Source organism: Pogona vitticeps, chromosome 4 (genome assembly GCF_051106095.1).
Source record: "Pogona vitticeps strain Pit_001003342236 chromosome 4, PviZW2.1, whole genome shotgun sequence".
Lineage (NCBI taxonomy): Eukaryota > Metazoa > Chordata > Lepidosauria > Squamata > Agamidae > Pogona > Pogona vitticeps.
The window spans coordinates 88,109,240-88,125,295 of NC_135786.1; the positions used below are offsets into that span (position 1 = coordinate 88,109,240).

General features: G+C 37.8%; 1 protein-coding gene across 2 annotated transcripts in view; it reads right to left on the minus strand.

Moving 5' to 3' along the window:
* The window catches only part of COL24A1 (collagen type XXIV alpha 1 chain), a 245,139-nt gene that overhangs the window by 130,295 nt on the left and 98,788 nt on the right, over window positions 1-16,056 (minus strand). The gene's annotated exons all lie outside the window — the stretch shown is intronic.

Below are 16,056 nucleotides of genomic sequence, written 5' to 3' on the forward strand. Positions count from 1 at the left end.
AAATTTTTATCTTGGAATATTGCGGGCTGGCAGACGAAGGCCTCGGATCCTGCCTTCATTGATTATATCAGTAATTTTGACATTATTCTACTACAAGAAACATGGTCTTTAAATGATCCAGTGTTAAATGGTTATGTGGCATATTCCATTAATGCCTCGCCCAGCGATAGAGGAGGTCGACCCAAGGGTGGTATGGCCACCTTCTTATCAACAAAGCTACAGGCAACAGTAGTGGCATGGGATTTTTCCATCAGGATAGCTTCTGCCTTGACGCTGAAGATTGCTACGTGTTTGTTAGTACTTATTAATGTTTATATTCCTCCGCAACAATCTCGGGCGATGACAGATGACTTGTGGGCTAACCTAGAGTATTATATTGAGCATTTAATACAACTGTATCCTGATGCTTCTATAATAGTCGCTGGGGATTGCAATGCTAGGATAGGTACAAATGATGAGGCACTTTCTGCACGGTTCAACGTGACATTCCCAGAACCTATTCTTCATCCAAATTTTAATCACAGGGAATTTAAAGATTGTGGCTGTAATTATGCTGGTCTACGCTTGAGGTATATGATCAATAATTCAGGTTTATCCCTTTTAAATGGGTGCATAATTGGTGATAGACCTGGTGAATTTACCTTTACCTCTCTAGCAGGTGCTTCCACAATAGATTATGTTTTAGTCTCCAGGGACTTGATGGATCGTATACATGATTTTAATGTAGTATATCGTGCAGAAAGCGACCATCTACCCTTGGTTTTAAAGATCTATTTTAATAATCATAAAGTGTTTGCGGATCTTGTTTCTATAACTCCCATTGCTGCCACTACAAGAGGGGCCCGCATTAAGTGGTCAGAAGAATTGGATGCTTCCATGAGACAGCTGCTGTTTTCAGAGCCTTATTTATATTTCAGTAATTTAATTACTTCCCTAAGTTCAGTGGAACCAGTCTTAGAGGCCTATAAACGTATGGTACAATCTTTGCAAAATCATCTAACATGTAAAAGGCTAGACAAACCAGCTACTGGCTTTCTCCATAAAAAGCCCTGGTTTGACTCGGAGTGTAAAGCAGTTAAACATGAGTTATTGGTCACTTATAGGACCTACAGAGAACAGAACTTGACTAGAATTCCATCAGACTGGTTTACACTTAAGAAGAAGTATAAGGCTCTGGTAAAAAGGAAAAAGCTTCAAGCACAGAAGGAAACTTGGCAATGTTTAATTACTGCTTCCAATTTGAAGGACTCAGCTTCCTTCTGGAAGATAGTAACAAAGGGTACACTTAACCATATTCCCAAACAAGATTTCTATATATTGACTAGTATATGGGAAGAACATTTCCGAAGTATTTACACAGTCCATTCAGCTAGCACTTTAACTTCTCAGAATGATCTCGATCATATACCCGAATGGCCCCCAGTTACTATAAGGGAAATCTTAATGTTAATTAAGCAACTTAAACCAGGCAAGGCTCCTGGAACTGATTATATTCCACCTGACCTTATAATGTCTAACGCTGATTGGTGGGCTCCAGTACTTGCCTCTTTATTCACCTGGATTGACAAAACAGCATGTTTTCCAGAGGATTGGGGCCTAGCCATTGTAGTCCCAATTTACAAAAGAGGAAATAGAGGGGACCCTGCTAACTATCGTCCAATAAGCTTACTAAACACTATTAGCAAACTATATGCAAGGCATTTATTGGGTAAATTACAAGATTGGCTACTCGATGAGAATATACTGGCAGAGGAGCAAGCTGGATTTAGGCTGGGAAGATCCACCATAGACCAGGGTCTTATTTTACACCACCTGGCATCTAAATACTCTGCCCTTAAAGGTGGTGCTCTATATGCAGCCTTCATAGACTTCAAATCTGCTTTTGATCTCATACCAAGGGAACGCCTTTGGACTAAATTCGAGATCACAAGTATTGATAAACGGCTTCTTCTGTTAATGCGGCGACTTCATGAAAATACACATTTGCGGGTTCTTTGTAACTCCGTGGGGATCTTATCCAACCAGGTCTCTGTACTTAATGGGGTGAGACAAGGATGCATACTAGCCCCCACATTGTTCAATTTCTATATCAATGGCTTGGTTGGAAATTTAAGTAACCCCAACTTTCACCAACCAAAACTTGCCTCTCGCCCAATTTCAACTCTACTTTATGCTGATGATGCCGTTCTATTGTCAACTACGTGCGTGGGATTTAGAAGACTTCTGAGATCCTTCTCCACCTACTGTAATGAAGAACAACTAATAATTAACTATGCTAAAACCAAGATTATGGTGGTGAGTAGAAGGAGAATAAAACACAAATGGTCTCTAAATGGTCACCCCGTAGAGCAAGTAGCATGCTATAAATACCTTGGCATAGTTTTTCACTCTTCAGGATCCTGGGTTACTCATGTAAACCACGCTGCAATGAATGCCCAGAAAAATACTGTGGCAATAACAAGATTTTTTCATACTGTTGGGGGTAAACATGTACCTTCGGTATTACAAGTTTTCAAGGCCAGGACTATATCACAAATGCTTTATGGTTCTCAACTGTTCGCCTATGCTAATTTACGACCTCTGGAGATTGTTCAGACCAAGTTTGTGAGAGCCATCCTTGGAGTCCCACCTTGTACTTCCAATGTGGCTCTCCGCTTAGAGGTCGGGTTAAAATCCATTAAAGCACAGGCTAAAGTCCTTATGCTGATATACTGGATTAAACTGATTTTTTCATTAGAAGGCTTGGCCCCACTGATCCTACTAGATTCTTTTCAGTCGGAGTGGAAGAAGCACATAACAGAAGAGATATTGAAAATTGGCTTTTCCCCCAGTATACTTATAGCAATGGGTCTTACAGATGCCATTAAAGCGGTGAAGTTAAGGGTATGGGACATTGAATTACAGGACCATGTTGGCCAGTTAGGGAAATATAACTTCCTTAAGAAATCTGCCTTTATCACCTCCTCGTATTTAGCCAGCACTATGTCATCTAAAGCCATAAGGGCTTTTACGCTAGCTAGGCTTAACGTACTACCTTCTAAGCTTCTGGAGGGAAGATTTCGAGGTTTGCCTGCATCAGATTGTCTCTGCCCCTGTAATAGTGATAAAGTTGAAACAGTTGGTCATGTTCTTCTTTTTTGTACCTGTTATCGGGATCTTCGCATGGAGCTTTTATCATCTATTATCTGTAAATCTCCTGGGAGATCAGAGGAGGATTATGTGCAGTGGCTACTCTCTGACAGTACCCCTTATATTACTAGACAAGTGGCCAAATTCTGTGCTGCAGCAATGGTTATTCGTAAACAGATGTTTGGGTAGGTGATTTTAGATCGACAATATAATATTTTTAATACAACACTATCTGTGGTTTTATCTATATCAAGGATATATTATGTTATTAATTGGAAATAAGGGTTTGTTTTATCATGTTTTAATGGAATTTTATTACCCTGCTCGACTTTCCTAAACAATAATTGTATGTATCTATTTTATACTGTTCTGGTTTTACTGGTCTTTGACCGTAATAAAGTATACCTACCTACCAAGCTTTACATTTTACAGATTTTTTGTGGTTGATTAATTACATAAACAGAGCTTAACATCACATCAACCTCTATTCACATGTTCCAATTCACTCCAAGTGGTATAAATACAAAGGAGAATGCAATTCCAAGACTTATATCTCCCTACATACGTACAAACGTATCTGCCCTAAAAAATTAAATTACTTCCTGTTCTGAATTTGAAGTAAACAATTCCACCTATAAGCTCCCCAAATGGATGCCAGCTGTTGACAACCACATATAATTTTTTGTTGTCTTAGCAGAAATATATTCCGCTTTTCCTGAAAGGTATTTGTAAATCAGAATTTTTAAATTGATATAAAACTAAAATACAAATTCAATAATAACTACATACAATTACACATTACACATTGGACTGTCCCCACCTGTGCCACCTTCATCCTTTGAACATATATTGATTATTTTGCTGGCATATAGCCTTTTCCCTTCAAAAAAACATGCTCCAAATATAAATTCCATACATCTTTAAAATTGTTAAGACTTTACAATTTCTCTTATTTTCATTTCACATGTTAAGTTATCATTAATTGCTAAACTCCACATTTCTTTATACGTACCAGCCTTCAAGGTTAATTTGTTTGTCACTTTTCGAATTCTTTGCAAATATTAATCTTGCCACTGTAACCATGATAACAATTAACTCTTTCTGTTCTTTTTTAAGATGATCATAATTATATTTAGGAGGGCAATGATTGGTGATATCTGAATATAATATCTAGTAATTTTTCTAATTCCTTTAAAAACCAGTGCCCATTCATTCTTTCTTATTTTACATGTCCACCACATATACATATACGTTCCTTTCTCCTTTTTGCATATCCAGCATTGAGATAGTTTATTTTTATTTATTATATTCAATCTTACTGGAGTAAAATACCACGCTACCTTATAACAATTTTCTTTTACCCTTATAGACATATTATTCATTATTCTTTGTGACCATATCTTATTCCAATCCTCTCCTTTAATCTCTTCCTCAAAGTCCTCCTGCCACTGGTTTTTCATCATCACTTGTTCGAATCCAGAATGTACTAAAATCTTATAAATTATGCTAACTGTTCCCTTTCTTTTGTTTTCTTCTTCTTGATCTTATCTTTGTTCGATAATCTCAAATTTTGTTAATTTTCTAATTTCACCTATTTTTCTAGTCCACTCTCTTGTACAACTTTGCATTTGGAGTATATTTAACCATGATATTCCCTCTTCTTCCCCCAAAATTTCCTTTATCGTATTTTTATCTTTAGTCTTTTTCATCCAACTCCTTTTTGTGTTTACCCCTTTCTCTATTAATACTTATTTAAGCTTAATTTTAAGAATGTTTGGGAAACTGTGAACCTCCACTACTTGTTGCAAAGCTGAGATAGATGGGCTCAATATATATCTATAATTATCCCAACACTCTAACACAGGGGTCTCCAAACTTTTCAGTATGAGGGCCACATAATATATTTTACAGATTTTCAAGGGCCAAAGGAGGGAAGGGGGACCCAAGTAATCCCCCACCCCTGCTGTCTTTTCAAGGACAGCAGGAGTGAGAGAACACTTGGATCTCCCTTCCGTCCTCTTCCTATGCCCAGGCTGGATATAAAGGCAAGGTGGGCCAGATGTGGCTGTAGTTTGGAGACCCCTGTTCTAACATATTCATTAAAAAAGGATTAGTTGTTCTCTTTATTTCTTCTAATTTTTTTCTTTTTTTAAAAAAAAGGTCCTCCAATCTATCAGAGTATTTTGATATTTCTATTTTAGGTTTCTATTGTGTGCAATTACATCTGATATGTCTAAGCTGATTTGTGATGTAATATAATTTAATATTAAGTAGTCCAAGCCCTCCTTCTTTTTGTGGAATATACCATAACCTCTTATTGATCCTTGTTCACTTGCTTCCATTGCAATAATTGTTTATTAACTTTTGCCAGTCTTTCAAATATGTTTCTCCATTCTTTATTGGGAGCATCCAAAATACAAAATTAAGTTTATGGATAATCTTTATTTCACATAATGCTATTCTACCAAACCATGACAATTTAAATTTTTGATACTGATTTATCTGTTCATTAATTTATTTCTTCAATTTATCCATATTTAATTTAATCATTTCTTGTAAATTCCATGTGATATAGATTCCTGAGTATTTAATTAGATTTTCTCTTCTTCCTTTAAATTCTTTTTTCAATCCCTTCTTATCTACTTCAGAATAATTTAATAAAATACATTTGGATTTCTCCCAAGTCACTTTCAAACCAGTTATTTCTTCAAATAAATGGAAATGTGTTCTGATTTTCTGCAACGTATCTTTCAGGTTTTTAATTGTTATTAATAATTTATCATCTGCAAAGAGATTTAGTTTATCCTCCTCTCTTCTATCTGCACCTTTAATTGAACGATCATTTCTGATTACTTGTGCCAGCACTTCTATTACCAATGTAAATAAAACTGGAGATAATGGGCAACTCTGTCTTATTCCTCGGCCTAGGAATATTGATTCTGTCGTATGAGCATTTATTATCATGTTTGCAGAATTCTGTGAATATAGTTGTTGCTTAATCAATATTTTTAATGCATCCCATTCAATCGAGCCAAAGGCTTTAAAAATATTTAGGGATACCACTGCTGCCTTAGATTTTGATTCTTTTGCCAGATGTATTAGATTAAGAACCTTTCTCATTGTATTTGACATGTGTCTACCTTGTATGAATCCATTTTGATCTTTTTCAATATATTTCCCAACGGAATTGTTTAATCTTGCAGCCAAAATTTCCGTAAATATTTTAGCATCTTGATTTATCAGTGAACTCAGCCTGTAAGATTCCATATTTATAGGGGTTTTACTCAATTTTAAAATTAAAACTATTAATGATTCTTTCCAGGACTGAGGAATTTCTTCTCCATTTAGTATACTATTATATATTTTTTTTAATTTTGGGATAAGAATTTTTTGAAAGTTTTGTAATATTCTGGGCCTAGTCCATCTGTGCCAGGTATCTTCCCTGCCTTTAATTTATTTATAATAACTTCTATCTCTTCCTCTGTAATAATTCTCTCCATTGTTTCTCTGTGCTCGTCTGGTAATACTTTTTGAAAATAATTTTTTATATATTCTTCAATCTTTTCTATAGAAGAATTCTTACTTGTATTTGTAAAATATGAAAGTATACTTGTCTTTATAATTGTTTTTGAAAAGCTTCTACCTTTTCTTTCATACTATTACATCCTCATTCTGATTTTTTATGATTCCTATATTACTCTTACTTTTCGGGGGGGGGGGGAATGCTTTAGCCAAAGATTCACATTTTTATTACAAAATTCAAAGTAATCCTTATTTAAATATATTAGATCCCTCTGAACCTTTTCCATATGTATCCCTTCTAGTTCCTCCTTTTTAGCATGTAATCCCAACATTATCTTCTTTTTATTTGCGAAAGCTTTCACAGCCGGGATCTAACTGTTGTTGTGGGTTTTTTGGGTTCTTTGGCCGTGTTCTGAAGGTTGTTCTTCCTAACCTTTCGCCAGTCTCTGTGGCCGGCATCTTCTGAAGATGCCAGCCACAGAGACTGGCGAAACGTTAGGAAGAACAACCTTCAGAATACGGCCAAAGAGCCCGAAAAACCCACAACAATCATTATCTTCTTTTCTCTAGTTATTATAACTTATTTTTTCTAACTTCTTACTATTATCTCTCAGTTCTTGAGTTCTTTTCTTTTGCTGTATCTGAATCATATGTGCCAGTTTTATGGAGTAACCTCTGGCCACAGGCTTCATGGCATCCCAAATTATCCTAGCCTTTTTGTCTCCTTTCATATTTATTTCCCAAGTCTATTCTAAGTTCTTTTGGAGCCCTTCTATAACATTTTGATATCAATAAATGTTCGTGTCTATCTTCCATCTATTCGCTTCTTTGCAATCACATTTTACTGACAATTCCATGTTTACCCTGGCACGGTCCGAGATTCGAATAACAGATTTGTTTTTCAAGATTTCGAGATTTGTATTATATACCCTTGATAACAATTCTTTAGATATTAATATATAATCTATTATTTTGTAGGTTTTATGCACCAATGAGTAATAGGAGTATCTACTTTCATCCCCTTTTAATTCTCTCCACACATATTTTAAGTCTGTGTTTTTGATTAAATTGTATACAGTGGACCCTCGACTTACAGACGGCTCGACTTACAGACTTTTTGAGTTACAGACTTCTCTGGCTGCAAAATTTAGATTCGACTTGCAGCCAGAGAATCGACTTACAGACCAGAAAAAACCAAAATGGAATAAAAATAGAATAAAAACCACTGGTTATGGGATTAATCGGTTTTCTGTGCATTGTAGGTCAATGGAGATTCGACTTACAGACTTTTCGACTTGCAGCCACCATTCCATTACGGATTAATTCCTTAAGTAGAGGGTCCACTGTAATATGGTACTTTTGTTTTGTTTATCCACTTTCTGTACTTTTGACTTATCTTTTAGAACATCCATAGGCATATTAAAATATCCTGTCCTTTCCTTACTTTACCCAGTCTACTTAATATATTTCTGAAAAAATTCTCCTGTTTCTCATTTGGTGCATACCGTGTTTCACCGAAAATACGACAGGGTCTTATATTAATTTTTGCTCTAAAAACACATTAGGGCTTATTTTCAGGGGATGCTTTATTTTTTTTAATGTACAATCTACGTTTAGTCAAATATAGTCATGTCATGTTCTTCTGGTTGCTGCACAATGATGGAGAGAGGGCTTTCACTTAACTAGGGCTTATTTTTGCGGTAGGGCTTATATTACGAACATCCGGAAAATCAGGGCTTGAAATAAACTAGGGCTTATTTTCAGGTTAGGTCTTATTTTCAGGGAAACAGGGTATATATTCATCAAGGTACATTCTTCTCCCCTTAATTTACCTTGTATTATTAAGTACCTTCCTTGTGTATCTTTTTCCACTTTTTCTAACTTAAAATCACACCTTTTGGAAATTAAAATTGCTGCTCCTCTTGATTTTGAAGAACCAAAAGATTTTTCATATAGATCGCACCAATTACATTTCAGTTCATTTTGAAACCTCTTTTTTCTGGTGAGTTTCTTGTCAAAACACTACGTCCACATTACTCTTATTTAACACATTTTGTATCTTTACATTCCATCCACATTACATCTTTACATTCATTCCAAGGCCTTTCACATGGCAAGTAATTAATTTTATCTGTTTAACCATTATTTATTATACCTGTTCCTAGTCTCAAGTTTCTTGTGCATACCCTAATGTACATGAGAATTTTAGAAATGCAAACAATCTCTTATTGCCTCTGTATGAGCATGCAGAGGCATTAAGGGATTCTTTGTATTCTGCAAAGATAGAAGGCAGAATACAAGGCAGAAAAGTAATATGAATACTTTTTTCTTCACTTTTCATAATCCACTTCCTGTTTATCACTAGATAGATTCTTTCATCTGCCACTGTGTCAAGGTTTGAAATTTTTGTTATGTACGGAGTGCTACAATGATTAAAGAGACTGTAAAAAGCCAATGTTCAAAATGTACACTGCACTTTTAAAAAATAAGGTTTGAACAGCAGTATACTAAAAATCACTGGAAGGACAGATCCTAAAGCTGAGGCTCCAATACTTTGGCCATCTCATGAGAAGAGAAATCTCCCTTGAAAAGCCCCTGATGTTGGGAAAGTGTGAAGGCAAGAGGAGAAGGGGACGACAGAGGATGAGATGGTTGGACAGTGTCATTGAAGCTACCAAGATGATTTTGACTCAACTCCGGGAGGCAGTGGAAGACAGGAGGGCCTGGCGTGCTCTGGTCCATGGGATCATGAATAATCGGACACAACGACTAAACAACAACAACAATAATAATCATTTGCAAAAGTCATTGCAAAACAATCAGCCAGTTATCTAGCCAAGTCTGGAAGCAGGGTCAATGTAAAATAACAAAAATAACATTGCCTCACAAAGGAATGTCTTACACAGTGAGATGACACTTTAATATGCATATGTAAACACTGATAAGTAAAATGGAAAAATTGGGGATGGGGGTGGAATCTAGACCATGAACCTCCTACAGTTCTAAAATGCAAGTATGCCAGATTGGTACCTGACCAAATTTGGTTGCCACCACTTTTCTCTTCTAGTATTTTGCTGGTGTCACAGGATCAAGGAACAAATCAACATATTAACAAAGGATTTCCTTCCTTATGAGTATGTTATCTTAGTAAAAGCAAGAGAAATTCTCATAGAAATTACAAGACCCATATTTCATAGGGCACCAGTTTGTCACCCCAGCAAATATGTTTACATTTGAAAAGAGACACAAATGACAGAATATAAATATTTGTGGCTGGTCTTAGACCGTAATAAAGTTTTATTCTATTCTAGAAATATAGGGAGGCAAGAAACAGCAATATGTGTGTGTACTACTATACACACACTGGACACCAGAAACACAGATTCCAGGTGCTGGCCACAAGACATAAACAGCACGCATGCAGCAGTGGAGTTCATGTCTAGAAGCCGGAAACACAAACTTCATGATTTTGCATATGCAAACTGGTTTGGCTGACTGAGAACATTGTTAAATAATTTTTGGTGTGTCTCCATATAATGTTTATGCCCCTGCATTTTGCACTAAATACTGACGTATTTGCCTGAAACTGAAGTTTAGACTTCATATGTTTTAAAGCATTTGTGCCTACTGTTTCCCCCCCAGCTGTAAGACTAGGAAAATCTTTTGAATGGTTTAAGTTTTCATACCTGTAAGACTAATTTCTGTATGAATGAAATGAGCTTTAAAAATAACCCCTATCAGGCTTAGCCCATTTTGATTCACTGTAAACATGGGTGAACACAAAATTAACAGCAGATTAATTTGGTGGAGAATCACGGCTTTTTTTGTTTTTTGTTTTGTTTTTTTGGGGGGAGTGCCAGTGAACTTTTTACTCCTCTGCCAGAGGTCTATTTATTTTATATTGCTGTTTTATGAATCCACTTGCCCAATGTTCCCTCTGTCAGGGGAAACTGCTCCCCATTTCTATGTCACCATGCTAGTTCTCTGTGTATGTATACGTGTGCAGGTCTCTCCTCTACACAGAGCTATTTTATTCAGGAGGCAAAGTAGGCATTTGCCCAGGGTCCACTGTCTGTAGGGGCCCACATGAAAAGGGGGATGGAGTGGCCAGAGCAGCAACAGCAGCCAGCCAGGAGCTGCTGGGGATGTGAAGGTGAGGCCAGCTAGGGGTAGTGGTGCAGTGCACGCAGGTGGTGCTCCTGGCCTGTGGGGGCTGGACGGCAGGTAGACGGTGCTCATCTCCTTCATGCACCACCTTCTGCCCCTGATGGCCTGTCATGCCACCACTACACTCAGGGAAGAACTGTATGGCCCTCCAGCAGGCACACCACCTTCCTCCGCCTCCTCTCCACTCCCCCAGAGGCCAGGTTGCAGCTGCCGTGGGCATTGCCAAGGTAGCTGATCTTCTTCCTGTGCCAAATGGAGTCACTGCATGAGTGGGAGGTACACCTGTGGGAGATGCTGAAAAGGGCACCCTCCTGAACCTCGAGAACCTTCTCCAGAACATCTTCCAGAGCCCCAAAGGTGCTGCACCCCTGGAGGTGCACATGGCTATCTTTGCCCCTGGCTGCCCCAACAGCATCCTAGAACTCAAGCACCTCAGCAAGACCACCTCTCTCAATGGAGGTCAAGTGAAGAGAGGGGGAGTAAGGCTGGCTGGGACATGCAGGGCACTCTGCTTAGGCTCAGAGGGACTCTTCCCACCAGCGGCCTCAGTTGGGTGGCAGTGGCTGTTCCTTCAAAGTGCCCACTGCCCTCCACCTCCTCCTGTGCTCGAGCCCAGCATCTTATGACCCCACACAACAGGTAGCCTCCCTCCCTCCCTCCCACATGGGGCCTGCTCTGGATTGCAGCCTCAGTATGTTGTGCACAACTTTTCCTCTTCTCTGGGCATGTGCAGAGTGCCTTGAAACTCAGCTTGAGGGTTCCCTTGCCTCGCTCCTCCCTCATAAGCTAGACTTTCTTTTAATTGTTATGTTGTTTGTTTACCTAAGCATTGTTCATTTATTTACTCCTACCAAGATTACCTTCGTGAGCCAGTCTTATTTATGTTCTATTACTGTATATTGTTCACATTGTGTGACCTATTTAGGGGGGAAGTAAGGGACAAGAGGAAGGCCTCCCCCCTCACTATTATCTTTTTTGCCCAGGGCCCACCAAAGCCTTCAATCAGCTCTGCTTCCACCAGGGAGGGAGGAGAGGGAGGGAGGAGGAAGACCAGCACATGGAGAACTAGCAGCTGGAAGGTCGGCAGGCAGGCAAACCGCCACCACCTCTCTCTTCCACCCTCCAGCCAGCCAGTTTCAGCCTGTGTCTCCTTCTCAGCCCCAGTTATGTGTACGTGTGTTTTGTTTGCATGTTTGTGGTGTGTGTCGGGGTATATACACATGCAAGCCTGCTCACCTGCCTCTCTGAATTTTAGCCTCTAGTTTTAGAGAGTATGCACATATCTGGTGAGGTTGTTCCTTCAAAAACTCTGGATTAAACATTTGTTCCAAGGGAACACAAACTGTAATTTGAATGCCATGTGCCTTAGATTCAATTTAACTTGATTTATTTTACACCAACACATATTCCAAACAATTGCTTTAATGTAAACAAGCCTTGTGATGCCTGAAGAAAGTTCACATTAAAATACAACAGTTAGTATTTAAGGTGATACACTTCAAAGATACAGAAGAATTCACATTGTTTCAGAATAGTAACAAAGTTCCTTCATGCTAAAGCAATTTAGTAATTTTATCATTCTTTGAATAAACAACAGTTTTTTTTTTTTAAAGGCATACAGCTTGACTTCCACAGTAAAGCCATTGTTTGAAATAACGAGAGATCCAAAATGCTGCTTAGGCTCATGCAAGCAATTCACACTATACAAATGGAATGTTTGATGGTTTTCTTGAACAGCAGGCCCCCTGCTGCACACTGCTTTTAAAAAGTGTCCTAAGTTTTAAAAGAAGATAATCTTTAGAGATGAAGTTCTTACTGGATTAAAAAATATATACATTTAGAGTCTTCTTAAAATCCATCTAGTTTCATAGTAATTTATAAATTTTAATTTTGCCTCTGCAAACTCTGTACTGTAGAGTCTACAGTACATCCAGCTTGATCCCTCATTCACTCAAAAGGGGCATTTGGTTCTGCAAAATCATGTTTTGTTGTAGAATTCACAACAACCTAGACCAGAGACTTCCCATATATACTGAAGTTTTAAAAAAACTGTGCGTGGGTACTGGAACTCTCACTTGGGTCAGAAAATACCCCACAACTCAATAGATTTTTTTTTAAAAAATGCTGTTATATGATAGTTAAATGTTACACTGCAGTAACTGATTATATGATCCTGTAATTCTGCCAAAAATGCTTCCTAAAGCAACAACTAATACTGCAGGTGAAAATAGAAGACCTAAATGAGAGAAGTTGAAGACTATTTACAGAAAAATCAATTAAAGAAGACTGGAACACCCTTCAAGAGGATGCTAGGCAGAAATGCTCCCCACTTCACCTGGGAGTTAAATAATCTATTTTGATCCACCTTTTTAACTTAACATACTGACAATTCCAAGGCTAAGGAGGGCGTATATGATTACTTGTTGCAAGACACTCCCAGCATCTTAGATGAAGGGACGATTTCTCAAGGTATCCCTGAACCAACATTAGTGTGACTGTCCTGTTAGAACTTGATACACCATCCCATACCTTCTTCTACTGTCCTAAATATGCAATAGCAAGAGGGCAATTCCTTAAAAATGGCTATTGAAATATTTAGCCTTCTTGGGTATCTCAAGACTAAAATTACTCTTGAGCAGTCTGCAAAAATTGTGTTGTAGATATGGCAAATTTCTGTATTTTTAAACTCTAAAAGTTCATATGGTGTATGGCCTATGGGATGCTAAACCTAAATCAACTTGAAACCTGAACTGTCCTGCATATCATATACAGTCCTGTTGCCTTTAACCAATGAAGCATATTTCTGTGGGAAACATGAAAGCTTATTTGAACAACAACAAAAAAGCCCAATGACATGCAAAATAATCAATCAATCCTGTGAACAGGCATGGGCTTAATGAGAAAAGACTTTGCTCCTGGGTCAGGTAATCACACACGCATCCCCAACACACTAAGCAACCTCGTCAAAGCAAATGTATGGGGAAAATAACATACATGTCAAAAATACATGGTCTGGTGCTGTTCTGTACAGAGGTATTCTCAATGTAGCAAACAAAGCACAGAATCCTGAATGGTAAACTGTAACTTCATAGTGGGCATGGAGGGCTACAGAAGGCTATTCTCACTTCTTCCATCATAGAAAAAAGAGGCAACTAATTGCTCCACTGTCACTCTGGCTGTTATCTGTATTTTCACCTCAACATGAATCTCAACATCGTGGAATAAATATAGGGCACAGGTATTTGTCCTTCCTGTATCTGAAGAACTGGGTTTTGATCTACAAAAGCCCACACTGAAATAAAACTGTTATTCTCTAAAAGGCTACATATTTGCCTCTTTTCTTTCTTTTGGCAACAGCTCCTATGTCTCTTCTTTTACTTTGACATATCCTAATGTAACAAATCCTATTAAAAAAACATAAGACAAAGCATTTCAATTAATTAATGCCCATAGGCTATAAGTATCTGAAAACTCACAGACTAAAATCACATTTCTATTTCCTGCATAAATATTAACACATGAAATTAAAAAGAAAGCTAACAACCCAGAACTGAGTCAAATAACAGCTGTTCATGTTTTATTAAAACGAATGCTAAACAGAAGTTACTGGGCATCCAAAAGATTGCATTGCTGTCTTTAGAACTTATATGTATGACATCATGAAATGAAACACAATTTGAAAGTATTTTTAATGCTAAATAATGCAACAATAGCCAATGAGAAATGCATGAATAACTTGCATTTTGTTACCACTAACAATTACTCATATCAGAAGTTGCCTTTTTTTTCCTCCTTATGGTCTCAGAGTTCTGAGCACAAAACATAGAACAGCTGACTTCCATGTGCTTTGCTGTCCTGAGAGAATTATGCATGCAATTACAGACCAAAATAAATTGTGGATTAAACAAAAGATCTATTAAAATTATGACTTATGTTTTTTTTACTCCAGGTGCAGTCTATGAAGAAGTTTCTCTTGAGGAAACAATGCATTCAGCTTTGAAAGAGGTTTGCTGGGTACAATGCAGGGCTTTTCCTACTAAAGAAAGAAGATCCACATGAAAACATATGGACATAAATCCAATGGGATGCTTGCAGTAGCATCAGCATTTTTGGCCCTTCTCACCTACAGCCCTCTCTAAAGCAAAAACCCTACTACAATGGGTTTAATAGATCAATGGAAAAGATTTTCAGGGAACTGGCAGGGCAGGATGGAAGGCTGGTTCTTGTAGTGAGATGACAAAATTGGAAACAGTTCACGGAGCTCAATTTACCATAATGGGCAAGGAAGCCTTTTTCCATGTACAGGATATGGTGTCTACCATCAGATGGCTTATCAATAAAGCAAACATCAACAACATGCCTGATCTTGTTCGACTGCAGTGAATAAAACCACAACATTGGATGTGAACACATACCGTATTTTTCGCTCCATAAGACGCACCTTTCCATAAGACGCACCGATTTTTTAGGAGAAGAAAACAGGAAAATATAATCTGTTTTCTTTGCTCCATAAGATGCACAGACTTTCCACGCCCCTGTTTTGTGGGAAAAAAGTGAGTCTTATGGTGCAAAAAATACAGTACTTTATGTGGGCTAAAAGGCTTGGGTGTGCCATTATTATTTTGCATAATTCAAAAGATGGACTTAACCTAGCCATCCCATGCGCTATTAGAGGATATTTTCAAAGTCCAACATGCAACAAAGTTGCTGGTGCTTTTAGAAACACCCATCCAAATACCCTCTCCAGCACCTGGAAGTAGTTGTGAGACTCTCTCAATACAAGCAGCCTGGAGGTATGCACATGAGCATATGCACATATACTCACATAATTCCATGTACATTCCATGAGAGAGAGAGAGAGAGAGAGAGAGAGAGAGAATAGTGCAGATATTCAGATGAACGGTACATTTTCATTTACTGTTTGGAAACATTTCTGAGAACTCTGGGTTACATTTTAATTTGGAACATTTGAATAGTGGGAATCCTGCTGTGAAAACCTGAAATTGTGCCAGCATGTACGTAATCTAGCCAGCTGTTCATTGCACACTCAGATGTGCAACCAGATGTGCATGTGGTTGTATGTCTGACTTATGACCTTTCTCTTCAGGCAGGCTTTTCCTTAATGACTGGTGGTCTGAGAAGGGTTTTAAATGGACTGTTGTGCTCTGTTGTTTTAATGTGTTTAATATTGATCTTAGTTACCATTTTAACGTAATACTTGTTTAATTCTTTTTAAAC